The sequence below is a fragment of the Zalophus californianus genome, chromosome 2 (genome assembly GCF_009762305.2).
Source record: "Zalophus californianus isolate mZalCal1 chromosome 2, mZalCal1.pri.v2, whole genome shotgun sequence".
In the NCBI taxonomy this organism is placed as follows: domain Eukaryota; kingdom Metazoa; phylum Chordata; class Mammalia; order Carnivora; family Otariidae; genus Zalophus; species Zalophus californianus.
In genome coordinates this window covers 15,231,849-15,244,771 of record NC_045596.1, presented here as the reverse complement: position 1 = coordinate 15,244,771, position 12,923 = coordinate 15,231,849, and positions in this window count along the sequence as shown.

Genomic DNA, 12,923 nt, shown 5'->3' with positions numbered 1-12,923 from the left:
TTAAATATTTTAACCCTTTATTTAAAAATCCACAGGAAAAAAATCCACAACATATTTCTTCATAATATTAAGTACTTGAAACACCATGGCTTATTTACTTTATATTCTCAAAACTCTTTAATGAATATATTTGTAGTTACCATGTAACAATTACAATATGGGAAACAAATTACATTTTGCTTCTATGCTTTCATCTACCCAATGCACGGACTTACGTTACAGATGTTTTTATTTTTTTTATTATTTTATTTTATTTTATTATGTTATGTTAGTCATCATACAGATGTTTTTCTAATGATTCAGCCTTTCCAGGCTCCTTGGATTCACTTACACTTGTGTAATATATAACAATGTTGGGAAGATGACAGAACACATGTCACCTTGTAGACAGCTTGATCTGAAAACACAGCCCTAGATATTATCCTAATCAGAGAAAAGCTGAGATACAAATGCAGACTCTTCACACCCTCCCATCCTACCTAACACTTGACTCACACATTTTCACTCACCCACACAAGCATATCTCTAGAGTAGGGTTTAGATTTTAGAATTAGATGTTGAATTTTGCATAAAATAATTCTACAAATCTCTATATTCCACACATAAAAAGTCAAATAACAAAATATTGAAAGAGAACACAAATATAGATCATATACACATATATATAGTTTGCTAGAGAAAATAGGACTGAGTGAAAGTAATCCCCTCAAAAAGCTTGCAGTTTAATTAGAGGAGAGAACGTGTAAACAGACAAGATATCTGATGTGAGTAATTAATTATCAAATACAGAAATAAATACATAATATAAGTCAGTTAAAAAGTAATATAAATTGTATCAAGTAATGCTCTAAGTAAAATAAGGGTATCATGGCATTGTAAGAACACCATGGTGCTCCTCACACAATAACTAGAGGTGTTCAAGGGGTTCGTGAAAGTTGCATAGGGAAAGCAATGCATGAACAAAATGGAATGAAGCATATGAAGAAGACAAAGAAAAGAAACCTTTCAAACAGAGCAGTAGATGAAAAGGACACAGATACAAGAGAATCAGGTAAACAGGAAAATGCAGGCAATTCAGGGTTTCTAAATCATAGTCTATGAGGCAGGGAATGAGACATGATGAGATTAGAGAAGTAGAAAGTGGTCAGTTGATAGATGGTCTTGCCTCTATCTTAACAAGCTTTGACCATGCTCTGTAGGTGACAGGAAATCCTTAGAGAAAACATGGCAAGTTGGGGAGATAGTGCAGTAATTTACATGAAGAGTCACAAGCTTCTGAACAAGGGTGATGGAAGGAGGGGTACTAGGTAGAGAGATAAATTTAAGAAATAGGAGTAGAGTCATTAAGACAAGACAAATGTGTATGTGATGGGGAGAGACAGGTGGTAATGGGCTAAATTAAACCTCCCTGATTTCTAGGAGAATATTGATAATATAGGTTTGGCAGAAGAAGGATGATTTGATTTAAAAATATATATCTAGTTTCAAATAAGAACTGTGTGAATGAGTCAAGAAAATGCCTAATGACCAAAAATCCAGCTTAGGAGTTGAATTATTTAGTAATGTGAGACAAAAAGCACGAGGAGAAACTAGTTGTTCCACTCATTTGAAGTGTGACTATAGGCAAGTCATTTAGCTTCTTAGAGCCCTATTTAGATTTTCCCTTGTAAAATGAAGTACAGTTTACTGTGTTCCTGTAAAGATCAAATGAAGTAATTTCTATGAAAGTACTCTTTAAACTCTATGTTTTTCTAACAATAAACCCATATCATCATCCAATTAACCATGGCTCTAGCAGAGCCATATCCCACATTAACCTTTGTTATTTCAGCAAGTTTATCAATGGTTATATATGACTTTTAGAATTCTTTTAGAAGGCAGGAATGACTTCAGAGTAAGACATGTCCCCTTGGAGACAGGATAGAGATAAACACAAAGTAAAATATTAGTAATGAAGATGGAATTTAACTGGTAAACTTACTTTGAGAATACCAGGATATCCTGGTGGATCAGTATGGGTTCTACCTGCATGAAGACCCGGGTCAATTGTGAAAAGTACTAAAAGGACACTGGGATTCATGATTCGGTACTAAGATGGAGAAATTAAAATTCTGAAACAAAGCAAAAGTACCAAAGCTTATAGCAGATATTCAGAGATAGCAGATGGCATGAGTGAGGCTGATATCAATAAAACACTTTCATAATATGAGATCCTGATATGGGTACCTGAGCTGTTCCTGGAAAACCAACTAACTGCTTTGAGAAAGGAAGACGTTTGATTATAAACTGTCATTTAAAGTTCTTTGACACTGCCTCAGAGGAAAACAACTCAAATTTCTTGAGAAGAGCCTATATACCACAGAAAGGTTTAGCACATCATTTGGGAAATGAACGGAAAGCTAGACATCAGTGGAGAGAGGAATCTCCATTCCAAGCTAATGGTAGAAACCATGATTGAAACAGTGAGATCAGCAACAATAATGAATGAAGTAGAGGGCAAGAAGGGCATTTTTTTTATTTTATTATGTTATGCTAGTCACCATACATTACATCATTAGTTTTTGATGTAGTGTTCCATGATTCACTGTTTGCGTATACCACCCAGTGGTCCATTCAATACCTGCCCTCTTTAATACCTATCACCAGGCTAACCCATCCACCCAACCCCCTCCCTTCTAGAATGCTCAGTTTGTTTCCCAGAGTCCATAGTCTTTCATGGTTCATCTCCCCCTCTGATTCCGCCCCCTTCATTTTTCCCTTGCTACTTTTTTTTTTTTAACATATAATGTATTATTTATTTCAGAGGTACAGGTCTGTGATTCAACAGTCTTACACAATTCACAGCGCTAACCATAGCACATATCTTCCCCAATGTCTATCACCCAGCCACCCCATCCCTCCCACCACCCCCCACTCCAGCAAACCTCAGTTTGTTTCCTGACATTAAGAGTTCCTCATATCATGAGATCATATGATACATGTCTTTCTCTGATTGCCTTATTTCGCTCAGCATAATACCCTCCAGTTCCATCCACATCATTGCAAATGGCAAGATTTCATTCCTTTTGATGGCTGCATAATATTCCATTGTATATATATATATATATATAATATATATAGAGAGAGAGAGAGAGAGAGAGAGATCTCTATATCTATATCTATATCTATATCTTCTTTATCCATTCATCTGTTGATGCATATCTTGTCTCTTTCCATAGTTTGGCTATTGTGGAGATTGCTGCTACAAACATTGGGGTGCATGTACCCCTTCGGATCCCTACATTTGTATCTTTCGGGTAAATACCCAGTACTGCAATTGCTGGGTTGTAGGATAGCTCTATTTTCAACTTTTTGAGGAACTGCCATACTATTTTCCAGAGTGGCTGTACCAGCTTGCATTCCCACCAACAGTGTAGGAGGGTTCCCCTTTCTCCGCATCCCCACCAACATCTGTCATTTCCTGACTCGTTAATTTTAGCCATTCTGACTGGGGTGAGGTGGTATCTCACTGAGTTTTGATTTGGATTTCCCTGATGCTGAGTGATGTTGAGCACTTTTTCATGTGTCTGTTGGCCATTTGGATGCCTTCTTTGGAAAAATGTCTGTTCATGTCTTCTGCCCGTTTCTTGATTAGATCATTTGTTCTTTGGGGGTTGAGTTTGATAAGTTCTTTATAGATTTTGGATACTAGCCCTTTACCTGATATGTCATTTGCAAATATCTTCTCCCATTCTGTTGGTTGTGTCTTGGTTATGTTGAATGTTTCCTTCGCCATGCAAAAGTTTTTTATCTTGATGAAGTCCCAATAGTTCATTTTTGCCCTTGCTTCCCTTGCCTTTGATGATGTTTCTAGGAAGAAGATGCTGCGGCTGAGGTAGAAGAGGTTTCTGCCTGTGTACTCCTTTAGAATTTTGATGGATTCCTTTCTCACATTTAGGTCTTTCATCCATTTTTAGTCTATTCTTCTGTGTGGTGTCAGGAAATGGTCCAGTTTCATTCTTCTGCATGTGGCTGTCCGATTTTCCCAACAAAATTTTTTGAAGAGACTGTGTTTTCCATTGGACATTCTTTCCTGTTTTGTCGAAGATTAGTTGACCATAGGGTTGAGGTCAAACTTTCTGGGCTCTCTGTTCTTCCCACTGTTCTATGTGTCTGTTTTTGAGCCAGGACCATACTGTCTTGATGATGACAGCTTTGTAATAGAGCTGGAAGTCCAGAAATGTGATGCAACCAGCTTTACTTTTCTTTCTCAAAAATTCCTCTAGCTATTTGGGGCCTTTTCTGGCTCCATACAAATTTTAGGATTATGTGCTCCATTTCTTTGAAAAAAGCTGATGGTATTTTGATAAGGATTGCATTGAATGTGTAGATTGCTCTAGGTAGAATTGACATCTTCACAATATTTGCTCTCCCAATCCATGAGCATGGAACGTTTTTCCATTTCTTTGTGTCTTCCTCAATTTCTTTCAGGTGTACTTTATAGTTTTCTGAGTACCGATTCTTTGCCTCTTTGGTTAGATTTATTCCTAAATATCTTATTGTTTTGGATGCAGTTGTAAATGGGATCAACTCCTTAATTTCTCTCTCTTCTGTCTTGTTGTTGGTGTATAGGAATGCCACTGATTTCTCTGCATTGATTTTATATCCTGCCATTTTACTGAATTCCTGTATGAGTTCTAGCAGTTTTGGGGTGGAGTCTTTTGGGTTTTCCACATAAAGTATCACGTCATCTGCAAACTGTGAGAGTTTGACTTCTTCTTTGCTATTTGGATGCCTTTTATTTCTTTTTGTTGTCTGATTGCTGTGGCTATCACTTCTAATACTATGTTGAATAGCAGTGGTGATAGTGGACATCCCTGCTGCGTTCCTCCCCTTAGGGGGAAAGCTCTCAGATTTCACCATTGAGAATGATATTCGCTGTAGGTTTTTCATAGATGGCTTTTATGATATTGAGGTATGTACCCTCTATCTCTATACTCTGAAGAGTTTTGATCAAGAAAGGATGCTGTACTTTGTCAAATGTTTTTTCCTCATCTATTGAGAGGATCATATCATTCTTGTTCTTTCTCTTGTTAATGTATTGTATCACGTTGATTGATTTGTGGATGTTGAACCAACCTTGCAGCCCAGGGATAAATCCCACTTGGTCATGATGAATAATCCTTTTAATGTACTGTTCAATCCTATTGGCTAGTATTTTGGTGAGAATTTTTGCATCCATGTTCATCAAGGATATTGGTCTGTAATTCTCCTTTTTGATGGGGTCTTTGGTTTTGGGATCAAGGTAATGGTGGCCTCATAAAACGAGTTTGGAAATTTTCCCTCCATTTCTATTTTTTGGAACAGTTTCAGAAGAATACGTATTAATTCTTCTTTAAAAGTATGATAGAATTCCCCTGGGAAGCCATCTGGCCCTGGGCTTTTGTTTCTTGGGAGATTTTTGATGACTGCTTCAATTTCCTTAGTGGTTATAGGTGTGTTCAGGTTTTCTATTTCTTCCTGGTTCAGTTTGGGAGTTGATACATCTCTAGGAATGCACTCATTTCTTCCAGGTTATCTAATTTGCTGGCACATAGTTGCTCATAATATGTTCTTATAATTATTTGTATTTCTTCAATGTTGGTTGTGATCTCTCCTCTTTCATTCGTGATTTTGTTGATTTGGGTCATTTCTCTTTTCTTTTTGATAAGTCTGGCCAGGGGCTTATCAATCTCGTTAATTCTTTCAAAGAACCAGCTCCTAGTCTCATTGATCTTTTCTACTGTTCTTTTGGTTTCTATTTCATTGATTTCTGCTCTGATCTTTATTATTTCTCTCCTCCTGCTGGGTTTAAGTTTTATTTGCTTATTTTTTTTTTCTCCTTTAGGTGTAGGGTTAATGTGTGTATTTGAGACCTTTCTTGTTTCTTGAGAAAGACTTGTATTGCTATATACTTTCCTCTTAGGACTGCCTTTGCTGCATCCCAAAGATTTTGAACAGTTGTGTTTTCATTTTCATTGGTTTCCATGAATTTTTTAAATTCTTCTTTAATGTCTTGGATGACACATTCATTCTTTAGTGGGATGCTCTTAGCCTCCATGTATTTGAGTTCTTTCCGACTTTCCTCTTGTGATTGAGTTCTAGTTTCAAAGCACTGTCGTCTGAAAATATGCAGGGAATAATCCCAATCTTTTGGTACCAGTTGAGACCTGATTTGTGACCTAGGTTGTGATCTATTCTGGAGAATGTTCCATGGGCACTAGAGAAGAATGTGAATTCTGTTGCTGTGGGATGGAATGTTCTGAATATGTCTGTGAAGTCCATTTGGTCCAGTGTGTCATTTAAGGTCTTTATTATCTTATTGATCTTTTGCTTAGATGATCTGTCCATTTCAGTCAGGGGGGTGTTCAAGTCCCCCACTATTATTGTATTGTTGTCAATGTGTTTCTTTGCTTTTGTAATTAATTGCCTTATATAATTGGCTGCTCCCATGTTAAGGGCATAGATATTTACAATTGTTAGATCTTCTTGTTGGATAGACACTTTAAGTAGGATAGAGTGTCCTTCCTCATCTCTTATTACAAACTTTGGTTTAAAATCTAATTTGTCTGATATAAGGATTGCCACCCTAGCTTTCCTTTGGTGTCCATTAACATGGTAAATTGTTTTCCACCCCCTCACTTTCAATCTGCGGGTGTCTTTGGGTCTAAAATGAGTCTCTTGCAGACAGCATATAGATTGGTCTTGTTTTTTTAATCCAATCTGATAGCCTGTGTCTTTTGATTGGGGCTTTTAGCCCACTCACATTCAGGGTAACTATTGAAAGATAGGAATTTATTGCCATTGTATTTCCTGTAAGGTGACTGTTACTTATATTGTCTGTATTCCGTTCTGGTCTATGTTGCTTTTAGGTTCTCTCTTTGCTTAGAGGACCCCTTTCAATATTTCTTGGAGGGCTGGTTTTGTGTCTGCAAATTCCTTTAATTTTTGTTTGTCCCAGAGGCGTTTTATCTCTCCTTCTATTTTCAGTGACAGCCTAGCTAGATATAGTATTCTTGGTTGCATATTTTTCTTGTTTAGTGCTCTGAATATATCATGCCAGTCCTTTCTGGCCTGACAGGTCTCTGTGGATAGGGCTGTTGCCAATCCAATGTTTCTATCATTGTAGGTTACAGATCCCTTGTTCCAAGCTGCTTTCAGGATTTTCTCTTTGTCTCTAAGACTCGTAAGTTTTACTATTAGATGTTGGGGTGTGGACCTATTTTTATTGAATTTGAGAGGGTTTCTCTGTGCCTCCTGGATTTTGCTGCCTGCTTCCTTCCCCAAATTAGGGCAGTTCTCTGCTATAATTTGCTCCAATATACCTTCTGCCTCTCTCTCTCTTTCTTCTTCTTCTGGGATCCCAATTATTGTAATGTTTCATCTTATGGTATCGCTTATATCTCGAATTCTGCCCTCATGATCCAGTAGTTGTTTATCTCTCTTTTTCTGAGCTTCTTTATTTTCCATTATTTGGTCTTCTATATCACTAATTCTCTCTTCTGCCTCATTTATCCTAGCAGTTAGCACCCCCTTTTTGATTGCACCTCATTAATAGCCTTTTTGATTTCAACTTCATTAGATTTTAGTTCTTTTATTTCTCCAGAAAGGGTTTCTCTAATAACTTCCATGCTTTTATAAAGCCCAGCTAGTATCTTTAAAATCATGATTCTGAACTCTAGGTCTGACATTGTACTAATGTCTGTATTGAGTAGTCCCTGGAAGTCGGTACTACCTCTTGTTCTTTTAGTTGAGGTGACTTTTTCTGTCTTGTCATTTTGTCCAGAGGAGAATAGATGAATGAGAGAACAAAATGCTAACAGGGTAACAATGTCCCCTGAAAATATACTCTAAACAAATCAGAAAAGACCTGAAACCAGGGGAAAAGAAAGGGAAAGAAAGAAAAAAGAAAAAGATAAAAACAAACAAAAACAGAACAAAACAAAAAACAGAATATGATCAAATATGATCAGGCTGGTACATGGATCAGTGCCACACACTAGATTTTGGGTGTATTTTGGTCTGTTAGAAGAAAGTACTTCCCAAAATTTTAAAGAAAGGAAAACTTATATATGTACAAAAATAAGGGTTGATATGATGAAGAGATGGAATATGACTGTAAAGATGAAAATTATAAAAGGAATTGATAAGATAAGACATTGAAAAAAAGAAAGAAGAGGTTTTTAAAAAAAAGAAAAAAGAAGGGAGAGAATGTTATCAGGCAGGAGACTAGAACAAAGCCATACACTAGAGATTTAAGGTATATTTTGATCTGTTAGAAGAAACTGTATCTCAAAATTTTAATGAGAGAACAACTTATATATATATATGCCAAAAATAAGGGTAACTACTATGAAAGCATAGAATATGACTCTAAAAATGAAAAATAAAAATGTTTTTTTAAAAAGGGATTGATAAGATGTTGGTTGAAAAGGGGAAAAAGAAAAATTCAAAACAAAAGGACAGTTAAAAAATTAACCTTGAAAGATTAAAGAATCATGGTAAAAAAAGCCATGGATTCTATTTGCAGTATTCCCCTAGCTCTGGAGTTCTGTGCTTCTCATTGATGGGTAAACTTGGTCTTGGCTGGCTGTTCTTGTGGATCTTCTGGGGGAGGGGCTTGTTGCCATGGTTCTCAAATGTCTTTGTCAGAGGTGGAATTGCCCCGCACTTGCCAGTCCCAGGCTAAGTAATCTGCTCTGGTTTGCTCTTGGGAGCTTTTGTTCCCTGCAAGCTTTCGGTACAGCTTTGGAGGACGAGAGTGAAAATGGCGGCCTCCCAATCTCTGCTCTGCAGGAGCCGAGAACTCGGGGCTCCACTCCTCAGTGAGCCCCAGAGAAAAACAATCACTCCCATCTCCCCAGTCTCTGGCCACAGTCCGTGCTCATCCGGCCTGTGACTGAACGTTTCTATCTCTGGCACCCGACCCCGTGTGGAGTCTCCAAACCCAGCAGATCCCTGCGGTGTGCTCCTGCGCCGCTCCTCCCGGGGGAGGAAGGGGAGTCTCCCCAGCTCTGCCGCTTGCTGGGTCCCTGCTGGAGGAGCAGTGGCCCGACTGGGCCGCGGATCACAGTTTATGGCCACCCCGAGCTGAGAACCCGCGCCTCCGCTCTGTCTTTGCAGCCGGCTTCCCCGCTCTGATACCTGGGAGCTCTGCCACACTCAGGCACCCCTGGTCTTTCTGTGACCCTGAGGGTCCCGAGACCACACTGTCCCACGAGGGTTCTACCCCCCACTTAGCCACTGGAGCAACCTCCCTCAGCAGAGGCGACTTCTCAAATTTCTGATTTTGTGCTCTGCGGCTCTATCACTTGCCAGTAGCAGCTGACAGAGGCCCCCTCCCCCGCCATCTATCTTCCCAAATATCGCCATGGATTCACTTCTCTGCATGTCCTACCTTCCAGAAAATGGTCACTTTTCTGTTCAGAGAGTTGCTGCTCTTCTTTTCTTCGATCTCTTGTTGAGTTTATAGGTGTTCAGAATGGTTTGATCCCTATCTAGCTAAATTCCTGGGACCAGACGAAATTTAGGTCTCCTACTCCCCTGCCATCTTGCTCCTCAGCTCTAGTAGTGTCTTAGAGGTGAAAATATCTGATGGTTATTCCTCATTGCATATTTATCTTACCCCTCCTCTTACCACGCTTTATTATTATCTCTGGACCACAGAGAAATGGGAATGCTCCCTGTCAGCAATGTGATCTTTGCATTCAACTGTATCTAGGGCATCTTGGCCTACACAGATATGTACTGTCTTGGATAAGAAGTTAGAGATTTTTATCTATGCCCAGATGGGAAGAAATACCAGTCCAAGGAGAGTGTAAGATACCAAGGGGAAATGAAACAATAATCAGTGATATAATGAAGGAAAACTGTCTTCAACTTGCAATCCATTTATCCAAAAGCATGCATCTTGTTCTATACAGAATAAAAATAAAACTAATATATAATTGTTTTGATAAATTAAAAAGACTGATAAAATTCAATACCTTTTTCTTTTTTTTTTAAGAGAGAGAGTGCACATGTGTGTGTAGAGGGGGATAGGGGAGGGGCAGAGGGAGAGGGAGAGAGAGAATCTTAAGCAGTCTCCACACCCTACACCAGTCAACTCAAGCCATATCTCAAGACCCTGAGACCATAGCCTGAGACAAAATCAAGAGTCAGACACTTAACCAACTGAGCCACCCAGGAGCCCCTAGATAACTATTTCTCATAAAATAAATGTATATTATAAGACTATATAGATATATCCTTCACATTATTAAAGAACAAAAATGTCTTAAATCAAAGACCAAAATGATACTTATGGCAAAAAAACTAGAACCATCTTAAACATTAAAATAAAAGAATAAAAAGAAGACTATAACATCATTGTTATTTAAAATTGGTTGAATTGCTCTACATTGCCATTGAAAAGAAAAAAAAACAGTGTAATTTATTCAAATAAAGGAGTTCAACCAAAACTTTCTGCATTGCAATTTCTCATCAAGAGTAATATCTCTAAAGAAATGGCAGTGTTCAGAAATTTCTCAAAAATACATTTTCTTTGTAAAAAATTGATAATAATTTTATATTTAAAAAGAATCAGATGCATAATAAAAAAATTAAACTAAAACCTAAAATAAAATGTGGACAATATGAAAAATATACTACCTTTAATCAACTTAAATATTAGGTAAATAAATGAAGAAATAATGTTCTTGAACAAGAAGACAACATAATAAAAGTGTCATATCTTCTCAAAATAATTCATACATTTAACAAAATTAACAAATATTTTGTGTCTTTTAAATGAATTTTGATAAACTGATTTTAAGGCTCATTTGGGCCTATAAATACATAAGAAAAAATAAAACTGTTGAAAAAAGAAGCAACAAAAAGTGATTTGCTTGTTATAAAAACATAATATAAAGTGACAAAACTTTAAATGATGTTTTATTAACAGAGAAATATGCACTTAGCTTAATGGGACATATAAGGAAAATTGAAATATGAGAGAATGAATTACATAATAAAGATGACATTCAAATCAGTAAGAATAAAAATATAATTTGATAAATAGTGTCTCCAAATATGGCTAACGTTTTGTTTGAAAAAATTAAATCCTTATATCATACAATATTTAAAAATAAATTCTAGATTAATCACATTTTTATTTTGAGTAATTCAATAATGTGCTAAAACTATAAAAGTTATTTATACAATTCTGGTTAATTCTTGGAATCATAATATCAAAGACCTTTATGTTTTGAAATTCTGTATGAACAAACACTGTTAATACTATTAATAGATATAAAAGCAAACATGGAACATATAAGTTTCAAATAAATCTTTAAAAAGTTTAAAAAGACCTTCAATAATGTACTCAACCACTACATATCTCTCTGTTTCCTTATCTGTGGAATGAGACTCATAATTGTATCTAACTCAGAATTGTTGTGGGGATTAATGAAGGTATTAAGTGTCTATTACATTCTTAGAACAATGCCTGACTCCTACACGTATAGTAAGTGGAATACTGGTGTTGGCTAATATTTTAAGACCAACACCACGCTGGAACATGGGCATGAAGGGACATTCGTAAGAGAGGTGTATAAAACAGATAGATTTATGAAGCAATCAACAAGCGCACCAACAACCTGAAATGTGCATGTTTCACCTTCAGATTAGCAAAGATTAAATTGAATGATGACGAAGAGAGAGATCCGTAAAGAAAATCAAAGTTGCTGTTTTTTGGAGGCCCCTTTGAGAGACCTAAAAAGTGCACTATGGTGTGACTTTTTGGAATTTATCCAAAGAAAACAATCTGACAAATGCATAGTGAAATTACGATAGTGAAAAATTAGAAATAACTAAAAGAAACAGTATAGGGGATTTGTTGAAAGAATAATGGATTATGACTTGTCAAAACGAATAAATGCTATTGATCTTTTAAAAAGACTAATTTTATTTATTGACCTAGAGAAATACATAAAATTAATAGTCAGGAAAAATCAATTGGGTTTGGTGGCACAATGTATAACAGCCTCAGTAATTCTCTTCTGTAAAGTGAATAGCATGCAGGTATTGATAAAATAATCTTAAAAATCATGATCGTTTAAGGAGGAAATTTACCTAGCAATGACACACATGCCTAAAAGATTTTGTTGACATTTTTGAAGTCTTATGAATAATTATTTTGCCAGTATTTTTTAGTGCCAAGCCAAGATCTTTTCTTTGAATATCGACTCTGGTCGAAATTCCTGTTTTGGTTTGTTGGTTTGTTGGTCTGTTTTCTCCCATAAATAGCATGGTAAAGCTTAGGATCCTGGGAGACAGCGTCACTCAGATGGGCCCTTTGAGGGGAGTTAATAAGGGTAAATTCCTATTCTCAATGATCTGCAGACCCCTTTTCTGGGAGAGGATTATACAGCCATCACCCCTCGCCCCACCCCTCCCACCATACCCCATATTCTGACCCTTGAGGACCCTTCTTGTGGGAGGGGCATGTGTCCCTGTCCCATTGTCAGAGTGGGCCATGTGACATGTTAGTGGAGGTTGCTCTGTGCTTTTTAAGACCACTGCTTGTTTCTGGAAACTCCCTTGTTCTTTCACTACCCCTCAAAAATGGTAGGGGACTGCCTTTCTGTTTGGGTCCCAGGGTGGAAGACAGGTGGAACAGAGCTGTCTTCAACTTTCAAGGGCCTCCACGCAATGTAAATGAAATAAAAATTGTTGTCATGAGTTACTAGAAACTTAGTTTTCACCCTAGCATAATCTAATGAAAGTTAATAGATGCAGGACTAGTTAGTTATGAAGGTGTGGGCTGGTTATAGAGAAAAGAAAATAAGGAGTGCACTATCCATAGGTCTGCTGGGCTAGTGAGTACCAGAACACACAAGCAGAGAGAGCCACGTGGACCAGGTAAG